The sequence below is a fragment of the Girardinichthys multiradiatus genome, chromosome 20, assembly GCF_021462225.1.
Source record: "Girardinichthys multiradiatus isolate DD_20200921_A chromosome 20, DD_fGirMul_XY1, whole genome shotgun sequence".
NCBI classification, from domain to species: Eukaryota; Metazoa; Chordata; class Actinopteri; order Cyprinodontiformes; family Goodeidae; genus Girardinichthys; species Girardinichthys multiradiatus.
This window is the reverse complement of record NC_061812.1, coordinates 32,581,055-32,598,780: the sequence shown is the minus strand read 5'-3', so window position 1 is coordinate 32,598,780 and position 17,726 is coordinate 32,581,055.

Sequence of the window (17,726 nt, the reverse complement as noted above, 5' to 3'; positions counted from 1 at the left end):
GAACGAGAGACGCGAGGCCATCCCCCAGTGGGCCCACCACCTGCAGGGGGAACCGTGAGGGACCGGTGCAAAGAGGATTGGGTGGCGGACGAAGGTGGAGACCTCAGCGGCCCGATCCCCGGATGCTTAGGCCGGCTCTAGGGACGTGGAATGTCACCTCGCTGGGGGGGAAGGAGCCTGAGCTTGTGCGGGAGGTCGAGAGATATCGACTAGAAATAGTCGGGCTCGCCTCTACGCACAGCGGGGGTTCTGGAACCCATCTCCTTGAGAGGGGTTGGACTCTCTTCTACTCTGGAGTGGCCCATGGGGAGAGGCGGCGGGCTGGTGTGGGTTTGCTTGTTGCCCCCCAGCTCAGCCGTCTCGTGTTGGGGTTTACCCCAGTGGATGAGAAGGTCGTATCCCTGCGCCTTCGGGTTGGGGAGAGGTCTCTGACTATCATTTCAGCCTACGGGCCGAGTGGAGAGTGCAGAGTACCCGGCCTTCTTGGCATCCCTGTCGGGGGTGCTGAATAGTGCCCCTCCCGGGGACTCCATTATTCTGCTGGGGGACTTCAACGCCCACGTGGGGAACTACAGTGACACCTGGAGAGGCGTGATCGGGAGGAATGGCCTCCCCGATCTGAATCCAAGTGGTGTTTTGTTATTGGACTTCTGTGCTAGTCACAGATTGTCCATAACAAACAACATGTTCAAGCATAAGGGTTTCCATCAGTGCACTTGGCACCAGGACACCCTGGGCAGGAGGTCGATGATCGACTTTGTTGTCGTATCATCAGACCTTCGGCCACATGTTTTGGACACTCGGGTGAAGAGAGGGGCTGAGCTGTCCACTGATCACCACCTGGTGGTGAGTTGGATCCGCTGGAGGAGGAGAAAGCCGGACAGACTTGGCAGGCCCAAGCGCATAGTGAGGGTCTGCTGGGAACGCCTGGCGGAGCCCTCGGCCAGGGATGTATTCAACTCCCACCTCCGGGAGAGCTTCGACCAGATCCCGGGGGATTTTGGAGATATAGAGTCCGAGTGGACCATATTCTCCGGCAGTAAGAGATGCTGTCAAGCTGAAGAAGGAGTCCTATCGGCTGTGGTTGGCTTGTGGGACTCCTGAGGCGGCTGACGGGTACCGTGAGGCCAAGCGTGCTGCGGCCCGGGCTGTGGCAGAGGCAAAAACTCGGGCCTGCGAGGAGATTGGTGAGGCCATGGAGAAGGACTACCGGTTGGCCTCGAAGCGATTCTGGCAAACCGTCCTGCGCCTCAGGAGGGGGAAGCAGTGCTTCGCCAACACTGTTTATAGTGGGGGCGGGAGACTGCTGACCTCGACTGAGGACATTATCGGGCGGTGGAAGGAGTACTTCGAGGATCTCCTCAATCCTGCCATCACACATTCCGTGGTGGAAACAGAGGCTGGGGACTCGGGGTTGGACTCTTTCATCACCCAGGCTGAAGTCACCGAGGTGGTTTAAAAGCTCCGCGGTGGCAAGGCTTCGGGGGTGGATGAGATCCGCCCTGAGTACCTCAAGTCTCTGGATGTTGTAGGGCTGTCATGGTTGACACGCCTCTTCAACATTGCGTGGCGGTCGGGGACAGTGCCTCTGGACTGGCAGACTGGGGTGGTGGTCCCCCTTCATAAGAAGGAGGGTGTGTTCCAACTACAGGGGGATCACACTCCTCAGCCTCCCTGGTAAGACCTATGCCAGGGTATTGGAGAGGAGAGTCCGGCCGATAGTCGAACCTCGGCTTCAGGAGGAGCAGTGTGGTTTTCGTCCCGGCTGTGGAACACTGGACCAGCTCTATACCCTCTACAGGGTGCTCGAGAGTTCATGGGAGTTTGCCCAACCGGTTCACATGTGTTTTGTGGACCTGGAGAAGGCATTCGACTGTGTCCCTCGTGATGCCCTGTGGGGGGTGCTCCAGGAGTATGGAATTGGGGGCCCTTAATTAGGGGCCATCCGGTCCCTGTACGAGCGGAGCAGGAGTTTGGTCCGCATTGCCGGCACTAAGTCGGACCTGTTCCCCGTGCATGTTGGACTCCCGCAGGGCTGCAATTTGTCACCGGTCCTGTTCATAACTTTTATGGACAGGATTTCTAGACGGAGCCAAGGGCCGGAGGGGGTCTGGTTTGGGGACCAGTGGATTTCGTCTCTTCTTTTTGCAGATGACGTGGTCCTGCTGGCCCCCTCTAGCCAAGACCTACAGCATGCGCTGTGGCGGTTCGCAGCCGAGTGTGAAGCGGCTGGGATGAGGATCAGCTCCTCCAAGTCCGAGGCCATGGTACTCGACCGGAAAAGGGTGGCTTGTCCTCTTCAGGTTGGAGGGGAGTTCCTGCCTCAAGTGGAGGAGTTTAAGTATCTTTAAGGTCTTGTTCACGAGTGAGGGAAAAATGGAGCTGGAGATCGACAGACGGATCGTGCGGCTGCCACAGTAATGGGGGCGCTGTGCCGGTCCGTTGTGGTGAAGAGAGAGCTGAGCCGAAAAGCAAAGCTCTCAATTTACTGGTCAGTCTACGTTCCTACCCTCACCTATGGCCATGAACTTTGGGTCATGACCGAAAGAACGAGATCCCGGATACAAGCGGCTGAAATGAGCTTCCTCCGTAGAGTGGCCGGGCACTCCCTTAGAGATAGGGTGAGGAGCTTGGCCATCCGGGAGGGGCTCGGAGTAGAGCTGCTGCTCCTCCACATCGAGAGGAGCCAGTTGAGGTGGCTCGGGCATCTATACCGGATGCCTCCTGGACGCCTTCCTCAGGAGGTGTTCCAGGCACGTCCCACCAGGAGGAGGCCCAGGGGACGGCCCAGGACACGCTGGAGGGACTATGTCTCTCGGCTGGCCTGGGAACGCCTTGGGCTCCCCCTGGAGGAACTGGAGGAGGTGTCTGGGGAGAGGGACGTCTGGGCGTCTCTACTGAGTCTGCTGCCCCCGCGACCCGGTCCCGGATAAGCGGAAGACGACGAGTACGAGTACAAGTACGAGTAGTTTTTTTCTAATTAATTTCATTAATATAAACATATATTCTGTACATTTGTTGCATTAAAGATCATAGAATTAGTTTCTCAGGCTTTTCTTTTCATTATAAAAGTTGAAGGACTTGCTACTCTCTATATTTTGATAGAATCCTATAAATATAATTAGTTTACTCTCCACTTTCCACAAGTTTGTCCTCCTTACATTATTCAGTTTATATCATGCTGTATATGCATGTCTCAACCTGCTGTGGGGTGGCAGCAGTGACAGCTGTCATAAATCAAATCAAACCCTTAAACAAATGTGTAACAATATCTTCACCCCTGCTGCTCATAACATTCCAAGTAGCATCTTAGCCAAAAAAAAGGTTGAGCTGCAGTGTAAACAAACACGTTGCTGTATATACAGTCTACTCATTTATTTTTGAAAAAGAGAATCTCTTTAATGCTTCCAGTCTTCTCTTTTCCGAAAGGTCGGCACTTACCTGAGCTTTCTTGGCCATCTTTCGGGAATGATTTCTTTCTAAAATTGATATACTTGAATGTCCTTGAGAGACCCATAAGAATATATTTAGTTTCTAGGTCAAAAGGAAACAACATGTGGAGAAAGAAAAAATGTAAAAGTTCTGTATGTAATTATTTTTGTTTTACATGTTTTGACAAATTATTCCAGGAAGCGAATAAATTAGACAGGCTGACACTGATGAGCACAAAAGTTTATTTGAGCAAGGGTTTGATTTTTTTCTTTCTTTAAAGATATGTTCTGCAGTGATGTAAATGTCTTTTCATTAGAGTCCCTTATTGGTCAAACCTGTCACAATGTCCTTGTGCAGTATGCTCTCAAGCAATGATTTTTCATGGTAAAAGAGCTTTTAAAATTGGCAAAGAATAATAATTACATCTAACTGTGTTACCGGATTTTGCTCATATATATTCTGCTAATTTTCATATTCAGCATTTGTGATAAGTAAATGGGATTTCAGCTTGACAGCCAGTGTGCTGCTGGGCTGTCTAATTAAAACAACAGTCAAGACCAACAGTGGTCTCACACTGCACTGTTTCAAGGAATCTGACATGTTAGGAGACCAATTTCCTGCCAGGATAGAGACTAGAGCCTCTGCAAACTGAAGGTAAGGATGACAGCCAGAAGCTGATTAGTTCAAAGAGGAATTCAGAAACAGTGATTATGTTTTTGTCCAGAGCTGCAGGTGACCATATAATAGGCTTGTATAACATTGGAAAAACTGACAAGACAATGTTTACTTTGTCTGCAGTATATCATTGACTTTCTGTGCCTCCAAGTTTCTTTCCTCAGAAAGATGTGATTTCAAACACTCCAAACCTCTGTTTTTGCAGTGGTAAGTGCAATGTGCCTCCATCCGGAAACTCCCATAAGATGGTCAATTTATTGATGCACAATGATTCACGGAGACCCCACTGCACAATTTACTTACCTTTACTGTTACTGTTACATCTGTCAAACTTCTACATTGCAAGGCTTATTTTTTTTCTCCCTTTAGTATGAAAGAAGTACATCATCACAACCATAGGGCCTGGTCTCCAAAGAAACCCCAAAAAAGTGAAATTACTACAGAGGTCTCAGAATCACAAAATGGGTGTCAGAGAAAATTCACGTTTAACAGCAGAATTGTTACAGTTTTGTTTGCCTATAAAATCTGAAAGATTACTTTGAAAACCAACTTTTAATCATAGGATAGGGTAGCCCATTTTGTGTATGAAATAGTATAGCAACAGCTGATGATTAACTGTGCAAATATTGACGCTGAAAATGTAAATCTGAGCAGTTTTATAGATATTTTAAACCAAGTATGGCCTGATGGAAGCACCAACCATTGTTGCACCATTGTTGCACCATATGTGAACTCACCAGACTGAAAAATGTATTATATACGGTATATTATAAGTTAGTCATTCAATGCAAAAATTGTTTTTAACCATTGTAAATATAAATATAGTGTGCATAATAAAATAGTATATTATAGCATAGCATAGCATAGCATAGCATAGTATAGTGGGAAGAAGCCAGAGTATTCAGAGAGAACCCATGCATACAAGGGCAAACATGCCACATGAGGTTTGGAGGTCTGTAGTGATTTTGATCAGCACCCTGATCAGCATCTGCTGCCCCACTCTATCAGTTCTGGACTGCCGCCAAATGGCTGAGTTGCTGTCATTCCGAGTCGCTTCTACTTTCTTATAGTAACACTGAAAGTTGACAGGTGGACAGGAAGGAAATTTGACGACTGGACTTGTTACACAGGTGGCATCCTATCACAGGCTGGAATTCATAAAGTTCCTGAGGTTGACCCATTCTTTCATATATATATATATATATATATATATATATATATATATATATATATATATATATATATATATATATATATATATATATACTTACTCCCACAGTACCAAACTCATGAGTGTTCGGCTGATTGGTAACTCTAAATCGGCCATGGTTGTGTGACAAACTGGGAATTTGGTTTACCCTGACTTTTCCCCAATGACCGCTGAAGAGCGGCATTAATGGCTATTCATTTGACCTCCAAATGGCACAGCAGGCTGAGGAGATAACATCAGAACAATGAGGCTTCTGTATAGACAAGAAGTCTCACTATAACATAAACTGTCTTTAGGTAGCTGGAGGTCGATATAGTAGACAGAAATTGTCCTCAAGTAAGAGTGTGGGATGACTTCAAAAAATATTACTCAAGTACTAGTAAAAAGCATGGTGGAGTAAAACTACTCCTAGAGGCATATTTTTTTCAACAATGTGCTCATGTAAAAGTAATTCAGCAAATTTAACTAGTTACTACACACTCTGCTAAAAATACAAGCTGGAACTTGTTGGTTTTAATTATTAAATACACTATAAAAAAGTGGGAAAACTGAAAAATATTATATTCATAAAACCTTCTGCCACTGTCAAAACTTTTGGCAATGACTTTTGGCACTTCTCTCGTTTCTTCTCATTGTGGGCATCTGTTAACATTCTTTCCATAATCAGTCAGAGGCAGTTCTGTGTTCTCGGTTCCTGCTGCTGGGGTTCTTGCATTCTCACACAGATGAGTCTGTGATTTCAGAGGCGAAGCGAAACAAGTTATCTACTCATTGCCAAAACATTCAGATATATGACTTGGCACTGAACTCTTCAGAAGGGTGCCTGATTGCACAGATGTTCAGCTGAAATAAACAATTGTTTTTCCCCCATGAGAAAATTCAATTTTTTAGGTTTATTTTCTACTCAATGATTCATACAAGTGTGGACACAATCTGGAGCATTTGGATTATTTATCTGCTGAAAGAGATTGTGTTTGTCATGACAACAGTTTTACACTGAGGAGAGCACAAGTAGAGTTGTTGGGACCCACAGCCATGGATTTCAACATTAAACTCCGGTACGAACTCTTCTGGAACTTTTCAAAATAAATTGCATTACCTACTTCCGGCACAGCCAGGAAACGGGATAACTGCGGATTTCCTGTGACGCCACTACCCAAATAAAAGCACAGCTGTTGCTACATCCGCCCTCTTCCACACGGCCTTCGAAAGGGACCGGATAGGGGGACAAAGCACGCTGATGTCTCTTTGCTGGCAAACAGACATAAACTCTTCAACGGGATCCAAGGATGTCATACGATCATCGATCATATGCAAAGTTAAGTACGAATGAAATACTGTCTGTGTATCCGGTATTTTCATTCATGAACGGGGGTAATTAAGGTACAAGCATTGCTTGACTTTCTCTCCGAGCCCTGCAGAAGCAAACGGTGTTCGAGAGAAACCCCCTGCCGTGTTAACCCGTTTGGTCAGTGGACAGGACGGGCCGCCCAGCTACAGCTCCGGAGCTAACCCTTTTGTTCACTGTGGATACCTTCTTCAAACTTCATCGTCTTTTGGACAACATTCCTTACCACAGTTCATGAGGTTAGGTGTGGGCAGAACAACAGTTAGGATGAAATTATCTGAATGTTTTCATTTATGAAGTTTGGTTATGTTTGTGTGAAACTCGGCTATCGGCTATCGGCTATCTTAGTGCTAGCAGGCTCTCTGCAGCACACGTGCCCTGTTTGTGTTCTTTGTACATTTTTAAAGTTAAGACAAACTTTATTTAAAGGGTGATTTTAAACAGAACATTGATCATAACGCGCCGTCCGCGCTTATGCTTTTTAACCCTTATATTAACAGAGGTATTTTAAAGGTATATGTTTTCTGGTGCTAAGCTATCCGCTTCTTTTGTTAGCTCAACGCTAACCGGTAAGAACACGTGCTTGCTGCTTCAGAATATTTAACAGAAAGGTTGTTAGTTTCAAGCTAGTGAATAATAGTCCCTAAACATTATTTCACTAAATCTGATAACTAAGTAAACATCATTAAGCCCCATTTCTCCAGAAAGATTTGGCTTGTAGCGACTTTGATCCAGAGCAATAGTTGCTGCTGTCTGAGTAGGGTTTTGCACTGTGACGCGTCTCCAATAAACCATGATAAGTTCCATTTGCGCTTTGTGCATTTATTTTAAAATGTATGACAATAAACTTTGGTTCGATCAGACAAATTCATCGCTTATGATCAGAATTGTGAAATAACGTTCATAATAATGATCTAGAATGACGGTGGTGAGATGACGGTCAACAGAAAAGTTTGCAAAAAAAACCCTTCGCCCAGCTACCTGTTGGGAACGCCCGCATGAGCTAAAGAACTGAGACAGGGCACACCCTGGACAGGTCGCCAGTCCGTCACAGGGCAACACACAAACAACCATGCACACACTCATTCATACACCTAAGGGCAATTTAGAGTGACCAATTAACCTAACAGACATGTCTTTGGACTGTGGGAGGAAGCCGGAGTACCCGGTGAGTACCCACGCATGCACGGGGAGAACATGCAAACTCCATGCAGAAAGACCCCCAGCTTTAATTTAACAGGTTTCTCTCTAAGAGCATCATAGGAGAATATTTGCATAATTTCCATGTAAATCTTCCAACACTCTTGGAGCTCATTTAATTTCCAAACTTAGTTTTCTAATTTTTCTTCTGTAATGATGAGTCTGTGCTACATTTCGCTATGGCACTAATAAGCTGTAACGTTTCATATTTGGTGTGACAATGTGAGTGTTGCAAGAAAATATTTTTACGCAAAAGAAATCACTCCATAGTTGACAAACCATTAGGTCACTTTTAATCAGCCTAAGAATTTGTTAAAATGTGGTTAGGAACTTGGTCTAGGAAAGATTGTCTTTTTTATCCAGTGTTAAAATACATAATTCAATCAGTGACGGCTTTTAGCAAAACGTTTTGTTATCTCGTCAGTGTATTTTGGGGGCATTTTATGCGATAGACCAGCACATGGTGACAGAACAAAATGACTGAGAATCTCCTGTGAAACATGGTGGTGGCAGCATTATGCTTCCGGGGTCATTTTCTTTAGAATGGGCATGGAAGCTGGTCAGATTTGATGGGAAAATAGATGTAGTGCAGTCTCTTAAGAAAACTTGTCAGAGGCTGAAAAAGACCCGATACTAGGGCAGAGATGAACATTCTAGCAAGACAACCAACCCGAACATAAAGCCAAAACCACAGTGAACTTATCTAGACCAAGGGTCTCCAAGTTCAGTCCTTGGGATACATGCATTCGAATCGAATCAACTAAAAGCTGAAGGAAAGATTTTCACTAACACTTTCCATCCAATCTGACTAAGCTTTAACTATGTTTTAAAAACGAATGGGCAAAAATATTAGTCTCTATATGTGCAAAGCTGCTAGAGAAATCTTTAAAAAAAAAAACATTTGCTGTAATTACAGAGAAAGTTGGTTCTACAAAGTATTAACAACATTTGAAATGATCGTTAACATACTGAAAAAGCATAGTAGCAATGAGACAAATGCAAAAATTTTGACAAACTAATTTTGTCTAAAAATGACAGATTCCACCAACAAAAAAGGCCAATAGTTCTGATTTGGCATTTGAAAAGGGCACATACTCTTAGACAAAAAGGGCATAAAATTTTATCCCCTTGCACCACCTCCCTCTTCCCCCCTAAATCCTGCTACACGGTCAGGCTCGATGGGCAAACAAATCATAAAATAGATATTACATGTGAGGTGGCAGCGAGGTCACCATGTCTATAAAAATTCATCTAAAACCTAGAAGCCAAAAAGGTCTTTGAACACAAACACATGAAAAACTCCCTGACTGAGTTATTCATGTGAGTTCAGGACCTTAAGGCCTTTTAAGCATGTGACATTAAGTTGTAGTTAGAACATTCTCTGAGAAATCAGCCTCATGCTGAGTTTAAAATGATACATTTTTGTCAAAAGGAACACTAGAGGTAATATATGGCTATGGTCAATTCATCAGCAAAAGTGTAATGTGGAATTGATTGCACTTAGACAAATCTTAGTTGGTTGTTTGCAGAGAAAATGTTGGCAACAAACCTAAGATAAAAAGAGAAAAATACAACAGCGTATCTCTGAAGGATGCTGTTATGATTATGAAATATTCTGTGTGCCCAACAGTATTTTATATTCACAAAGCCAGTATTGAAAATCCTCCTCCTCCTCCAGAAGCCTTTGTTCTCAGAGAGGAAATGTTAAATTCCACAAAGCAAAGGCAACAACCTGGTGGGAAATCACCTCAGCCCATGAATATGCATAAGAATCAAACCTTAATCTTTATCTAGATTAAAACTTGGAAAAACCATCTTAATTTGGTGCATTGCAGTACTTTGCAAAAGTATTCATATAGGTTTTACTTCCTTATATTTTGTCACATATCAACCACAAGCTTTAGGATATTTTATTTGGACTTGCTGTATTAAGATGCTGTTGAAACTAGATAATTACATACACTGTAGACAAAAGAATACGTACCCTGTCTACTATTAAATCAGATTAAACTTTGTCTGTTTTTTGTCAGTTGTGATTACTGCCATTTTTAAAGAATCTTTTGGTAACTTTCTTCAAATTCTGAAGTGTACATCCATTTTCCTTGTGTTTGATAGAATGGCCTTTAAAACTGTACGGCCTGGATCAAATGTTTTGGAGCTCCCCACACAAGCTTCTCACAACGAATAGAAGAGTTTTGTCCCATTCTTCCTGACTGAATTGGTTTAACCAGGTGATGTTTGTAGGGTTCCTTTCTCCCACACACCTTTTCAGCTCCACCCACAAATCTTCTGGAACACTGAGTTTAGGACCTTGTGAATCCATTAAAAAACATTTAGTTTGATTTCCTTTACCCCATTTGTAACTAATTTGGTGGTGTGATTTGTCTCATAGACCCTTTGGAAAACCCACTAGGGGTCAAGCTTTAACTTCTTGGCTATGGTCAACATTTCAAAATAAGTTGACATCTCTAAATGTTGCTTAAAGATTTCCTCATATGACATAAGTTTTGTCAATGAGACATAATGTTTTCTGATTGATCGAATGTTTTCTTCCATGGTACTTGGGCATTTTTTTTTCATATTTCCACCCTCATATCCACAGCAGGGCTGAGCATGTAAAGTAACTCCTTTTGCAAAACAGTTAACCAATATCACTGTATATCAGAAAGACCCATTTGTCCCCAAGCTTTAACTTCCCTGGCTTATCTCTTATGTCTCCTTTTAGAACAATATGATGGCTGCACATTCACATTCTGCTTAGAGTTTTTCAATGATTGTTTGAACAGATAAACGTGTCAACATTTGGAGAAATCAGAAGTTTAACCAGACTTGTGGAGGTTCACAACTCTTCCTAATATTTTGCCTAATTTATTTAGATTTTTCCTCAAGGAAGTAGTGTGTTTGAGGTGTTGCCTTGAAATATATCTACCGATTTCCTTCACTTTAACACAAATGTTGCGAATTAATCTGTCAGGAGCATACAAAGCCATAACATCATCATCTCCAAAAATTGTTGGGTGTTTCTAAAAAGTGTATGCAAATAACTGATTTCAGCTATATATAAGGAAGGGATCTGCCTGCCTTTTTGCCAGTCCCGAGCAGTTCATTCTTCCTTTTTATACACTGGTAAGGAATCATTTTCCTTAATATTTTAGTGTTACCTCTGCCAAGTAGGTTCTGTTTTCAGTTACTAGTTTTTCTGTCTATCTGTCTGTGTGTTAACAACATTGCAGAAAAGTTACAGAAAAACTCTTATGAATGTTTTACCAGAGATGTGTCTTTGCCCAAGGAAGAATCCATTAAATGTTGGTGGTGATCCGGATCCATGATGTTTTTTTTCAGTGGCGTCAGTGACCTACAGTATGTTGGGTGGCAGAGATATGCAGTCTCTGATTGTCTTGTCCATAGCTGTTTTTATTTATTGTTGTAATTGTATCCTCTTGAGCCCTCCTTTTTTGGGCTGAACATCTGTCTATTTGCTGAGCTATGACAGTGGGATCTACACTACAGAGTACAGGCTATGACCCGTGCTATACCATTTTGTTATAAACTGCTTCAAATTTCCAATTACTATCTCTGCGAATTAAAAATGCTGTAGCTGTCATAATTCTCATTTGTTAAACCACAGCACTTGAATCTAGTGTTTTTCCTAGTGCAATCACTTTCCTTTGAAAGATCAAATGATTTCAGATCACAGCAGACGTTGCTGTGAATTATTCTGATGCACAATTAAAAGCTCTTTAAAAGCATTAGTTTTTTTCAGAGGAAAACAGTATAATACAGAGTGAAACTTGCTCCTTTAATCCAGTATTCATTTATTATGTAAACATTACTGTTTTTCTTTATAATATATTAATTTAATTACCTTATGAGTTTGGTGTATATAAAATGTTCTCAGTGGACTTCTCAGTGCTTGTCATTGGAGTTAAATACTGATACAGGTGATAGAAGACTAATGCAGCATTTAGCGTGTGGCAAAGGAGTTAATAACGTGTGTGATGAATTAAAACTGGCATAAATAAAAATTACTTTGTGAACATATGCAACCCGACACCATCATAGGTCTATGACCTTTAGACCAATAACCCTGCTTCATTGATCCAATCCAAGCTTTAGTGATAGAAGTGTTCAAATAAACAAGACAGGACTAGAATTTATAGGAAGCATGAACTCATTAGTTGTCAAATCTTCCCACCTGAGTATACAAGAACACATAAATATACTTTGATCTAAACTGTTCTAAACCTCTGCTGCCTCTTAAGTCTTTTTATTTTTTACCTTCTAACAGGTTTTCTTTCAGGATTGGCTGGTAATTAACTCTTGTTGTTCCCATCAACTGTAACCAACTCCCCTTCCCCTGTTGGAGAAAATGATCCCCACACCCTGCTGCTCCCACCACCATGTTTCACTGGTATTAGTGTAAATGGCAGTGTTAGTCTTCTACCATACATAATGTTTTGCATTTAGGCCAAACATTTTCAAATTTCTTCTAATTTGTTCAGAGCACCTTCTTCCAGGTTTGGGGCAGATAAAGGCCTGATTTGTAGAAAGCTCATTAATAAGAGTAATGGTTGTCTGGAGATTTCCCACCTAAGTTGTGGGTCTTTGCAGCTCCTCCAGAGTTACCATGAGCCTCTTGGTTGCATCTTTGATTAATGCTCTCTTTGGCTGGAATATCAGCCTGGGTTGATGCCCATGTATTGGTAGGTTTGCAGTTGTGCCATACTCTTTCTGTTTTCAGATGACAGGTTGAACAGAGCTCTCCACAAGTATCCCTGATAGGTCTGCTGTGTTCCTTGGTCTTCATGATGCTGTTTCTTCACTAACGTTGTTGAAGAAACCTTGTTGGTCATCATAGAACAGCTGTTTATATAATGAGATTAAATTACAATTTTTGGTGTTGGTCCATCACATAAAATTTTACTTAATCAAGTCATGATTTAGTATGAAGACTTTGACATTATTGAGGATCCATAATGTCAAAGTCTTTGGCAGCAACATAACACAATCTGAAAAAGTCCAAGGGGTGTGAATACTTTTGCAAGGCAACTTTAGGTGACCAAAATTCCTTTCAACGTTGAAAAATTCTACTGTTCAAACAGTAAATTATCTGTAGTAAACAGTGTGTACATACACCTCCTGTAACCATGTCAATGATAAAGATGCTGCAGAGAAACAGGTTAGTATTTATATTAAGAACTGCAATTTATTGTCAGTCGCCGTGTGTTTGTTTGTTTGCAACAGGGTGGGGCATCGCCCAACGTCTGTAGGTAAGCGTCGCCATCTTCTGGTCATAAACAGCAAAGCATTTCGAATGTGTAGTGTGGTGCTGTTTGTGTAGCAGTTTTTGAAATTGTACTTAACACTAAGGAAATGATTAAAATGTCCAGGCCTGCCTCATATTTGCCTTAGCCTATTACTAAACAAAAATTATAAAGTGAAGACTAGGAGTTTAAAGTAACGGTTTGATGTTAGAATACAATTCAATCAATCAGATTATAGTAATATCCTGAGCTGCACTAACAACATTCTGTTAAAGCTCAGTTGAGCTTGTTGAGCCATGTCTCACACTGGCTGGTAATAACCTGAATATATTTCTAAGATTTCGCTGTAAAAACATTATTGTATAAAAATGCAGAAAGAAATCCCACCCATTAAGTGTGAGAAACACCAGCTTTTCACCGAAGATACAGAAACCGATTGTAGCATCATGGAACGAAAGGTACTATGTCTCTGAAGTCATACCATCAGAAGTCAAGAATATGTAAGATGAATGAAAAACAGCATTTTGAAAAACTGAGTTATAGTGTGAGCAATCAACAATAAATGTTCAAAAACATTGTTAATACTGAATAAAAACAAGGATTGTATCTGAACAGTTTTTTAAAACACGAGAACATAATTTATTAAAGCGTATGACTGTACCATACTGAACACGAAAATCGCTACATTTTGTATTTGGCATGACGTTTAGCTTAAAAAAAATGCATATTACATATTATTAAATAATATTAATATTAAAAGGAAAACAAATCTGAACTCGTTCAGTTCAGTTTGGTTTATTGATGTAATGACAACAGATGGCAATTTAAGGCAATTTACAAACAGATCCAGTTTGTGTTTCTTTATATAGAATCCAGGTCAGTCCAAATACAGTTCAGATATGTTCAGTTCATAACAATCCAATTCAATAATATATTCACATTTAGATCCAACTTAATTGTAATCAATGCATTGGCTTTATCAAGGGAAGAAACAGTGTTAAACAGAAAGCATTAAAATCTGATGAATGGAAAACAAAGATGTTAAAGTTAATGGCAGCATTAGCTCCTTCAAATACTTTGTAAAAGTGACCCTGTTTAACATGGAATCACTACTTTGAATGTTTCTTCTCTGGAAAGACAAAAAAAAAGAAAAGTTAATGGCAGCAACAGTTGCAGTTAAGGCATAATTGAATAGCATCGATGGAAAAGTAGCAGAGATAAGAAAAGTGGTCAGTGTGTCCTCCAGCAACCTAAAGGAACATAACTACAGAGATACCTCTGGATAACCTAAGTGACTCCAATTACAGACTTTACATAATAATAATAATGACAATAATGATAATAAAAAGGCTGCATAGGTGAGAAAACGTGATAAAAAAAAAATACAAATATACAGCCTTAAAGAAACAACTGCATGGACTAATTTAATTATTTCTAATTCTTGCTGAAGACAAATGTTCTAGAAACTTGTTTAGTATGAAATTATAAAGTTGTTTTGGTCAAACAAGTCGTTTCTGTACGATAATAATAGGCACATTTTATCACATCCAGACTGTCTTTCAATATTCTTTCAATGAAAATCTCTGTTTTATATAAAAAACTTTAAAAGTGTTATTTGTGACATTTTATCGCCACAGTTTCCTGGTATTGTATGTGGTGGAGCTTGAGAGTGCGTAGCGTCAGTATGAAGTGAGGTAGATTAATTTGAATTCAGAAGGAGAAAAGTTTCTGTTATACTTCGTATAGAAACTGGTTTGTGGAAACAGGTTTACTCATTCCCGGTGTCAGCTAGAGAAAACTTAAATCTCTGTCTTTTAAAAGCTATATTTCATGGTTTAAAATGTTATTCGCCCAAATTTTATTCATTGTGTCGTTCTGAGTTGGTGTCAAGCTGTTTTTAAAGTGACATGTTAAAACAAGGTTTTCCCTGAACGCACAAATTCGCTTTAATAGCACATATCTCACACAGCTTGAATTGTGCATTAGAGGAAATTACGCAGCTCTTAAAACTTTCTAAAGCTGCTCTGTTTTATAAGAAGTTGGTTCGTTTTATCGTCCGAGGGTCTATGAACGTAACAGATTAATTAAATATGTTGTTTTTATTGTTATTAAATCAACACTATGATTTCCTTTTTCTGTTTTTTTATTATTATTAAAGTGGTTCCTGGACGGACCGGCTGTTGACGCCCACAGTAGAAACAGCGATAGGTTCTGGCGAAGGAAGGAGCGCCGCCCTGTTTTAGTGCGGCTGTTTTAGTGCCTTCTGCTCTTTCTGTTTGATTTCATCTCAACCGGCAATGGCTCCAAACCAGGTTTCTGTTGAGAGTCAGACGGAATTGGTAATTTATTATCTGCTGGCAGATGAAAATGAAATAGAATCCCGCATGTTAAACGCATCAAACGTGGAATGTGACGGTAAGTGTTTTTGTTTCCCTCTGTGTTGGTGTGTTGCTATTTCCTATTGACTGCGCATCAGACGTCACTGTAGCTTTCATTTTCCCGTAAAGAAGTTGCTTTGTCACTGACAGATCATTTCCTCTTCCTTCCCTTTAACCTAAATGCTTTTCTCCCGAATGTCATCTGTTTATTTTGTCTTTCTTAGGCCATTCTGAGGTGCCTATTGTGTGTTTTGGTAGCCTACGGTAAATGTAGACCTCCTGCATAATTTTGTGCTGCTGTAGACCCGCGTCCCACAGACGCTGTCTTTGATTGGGATTTGGGGATTTGTGAGGCCAAGTCCACATTAAAATCGTTGTTGAGCCCTCAAACCAACCCTGAACTAGTATCCCGTGGCCATCAGGGCAAACAATGAAAGAGTGTACATTCCTTTTATTCATAACTATCGTTTTCATACCTTGTATATTTTACATTACTGTACAGTCTATTTTAAATTTTATCTGTGTTGCTTCCATTTTCCCTCCCCTTGTTAAGGTAAAACGGATGATTCTGCAGACTATAAAAGTAAGTTTATGACCTTATTTTATTAAAGGATATTAAATCTAACAATTTTACTGCATATATAGCATGAATGTAATTTTGTTTTTCAGTAGACTTTAAATAAAATTTTACGTTCCCCCTGGAATACATTGAAGTACCCCCAATATTACCAGTGTCCTCATTTGAAAACTAGTGGCTTAAATTGACAAGGCATCTTCTTCCATTGATCCGAGGTCCAGTTCTGATGCTCACACGCCCATTGTTGAGGCTTAAGATAAGAACTGGAAGACAGCCGGCCAGCTCCATACACATCAAACTATGACACACTGTGTATTCTGACTCCTGTTTGAATCAGAACCCACATTAACTTCCTTAGTAATCTGAGCTACAGCAGCTCATAATTTGTTTAGCATAACACACACCAACCCTTTTTGTAGATACTGACTACTGCAGACCAGAAACAGCATTTAAGAGCTGGAGTTTTGGAGATGCTCTGATCCAGTTGTCTAGCTATCACAGTTCAGCTCTTGCGTTTATAACTAAGTTAATTCAGTAATTCACCTGTCAGTAGTCATAATGGTTTGCCTTATTGGTTCTTGCAGAATTTTAAGGCGTTTCATAGTTGCCTTGTAACGCCATGTTTTTTCTTTTACTTTCAGATGACAGTTTTGACCCAGTTTTAATTGCGGATAAGCTGAGAAGTGTTGCCGATGCTATGAGCGATGACGCCATGTTAAGAGTTGCATTGGCAGACCTGAAAAAAGCAGCTGCAGAAGAGGTAAATTATCACGGTGAAGCAGTGTGACAAAGAGCCTATTTGAATTTGAAAGTGGCATCAGCTAAAACAGACCTGTTTATGTACATTTCTAAATGCTGCACATATTCAAATGTACTGATCTCTACCATATTAAAAAAAAAAAGCGATGTTAGCAAACAAAAAAATTCTTAGGGGTTCATACCCCAATGAGTCTGAATTGTTTTGCTAACACAAAAGGTGTCTCTCCTTAGAATTTCACATTGCTAACCTTGATATTGCTTGGTAGTTGTGCCTGTCAAAGCTAGACACCACACATATGAGTATAAACAAAGTTATGTTCATGTACTGGAAAGGTTGTAAATAGTGATGCACCAATCAAAGGTTTGTGGTCAATTTTCGATCTCCAGTATTTGTGAAGGTTTGATCGAGATCTATTTAGGCTAATTCCCATTTCTAATTAAAACCGATATTTAAAAAGAGCTTTCAAATTAGTTTGTTCTTGACGTTTCACCATGAGCAGTCATAAAGAATTTATAGTAGACGCAGATGCAACGTCACACTGAGTCGCTGTAAAATAGAGAAAACATAATAAAAGAGTTGACCTTTAAAACTGCCTTTAGTGCCTTACAGTGTAATAACTAGTGAGAATATGCCTGGACATGTCGTACAAAAGACAGTTTCCTTTTAAAAAGCTTATTTTACATGTGTGCTACCTCTAACTTCATTTGAAACAGTTCACCAATACTATAAGTCTTCCTCCTGCATTAACAACTTTCACACTGTGGTACATTCATTGATTGGCAAGAAATCGGGTTTTTCCTATGTTTTTTTACCAGCCAGTCACAAGTTTGGGTCAATCAAGCCGATTTCCGTCAACAAATTTAGTCTTGGTGCATCTCTGGT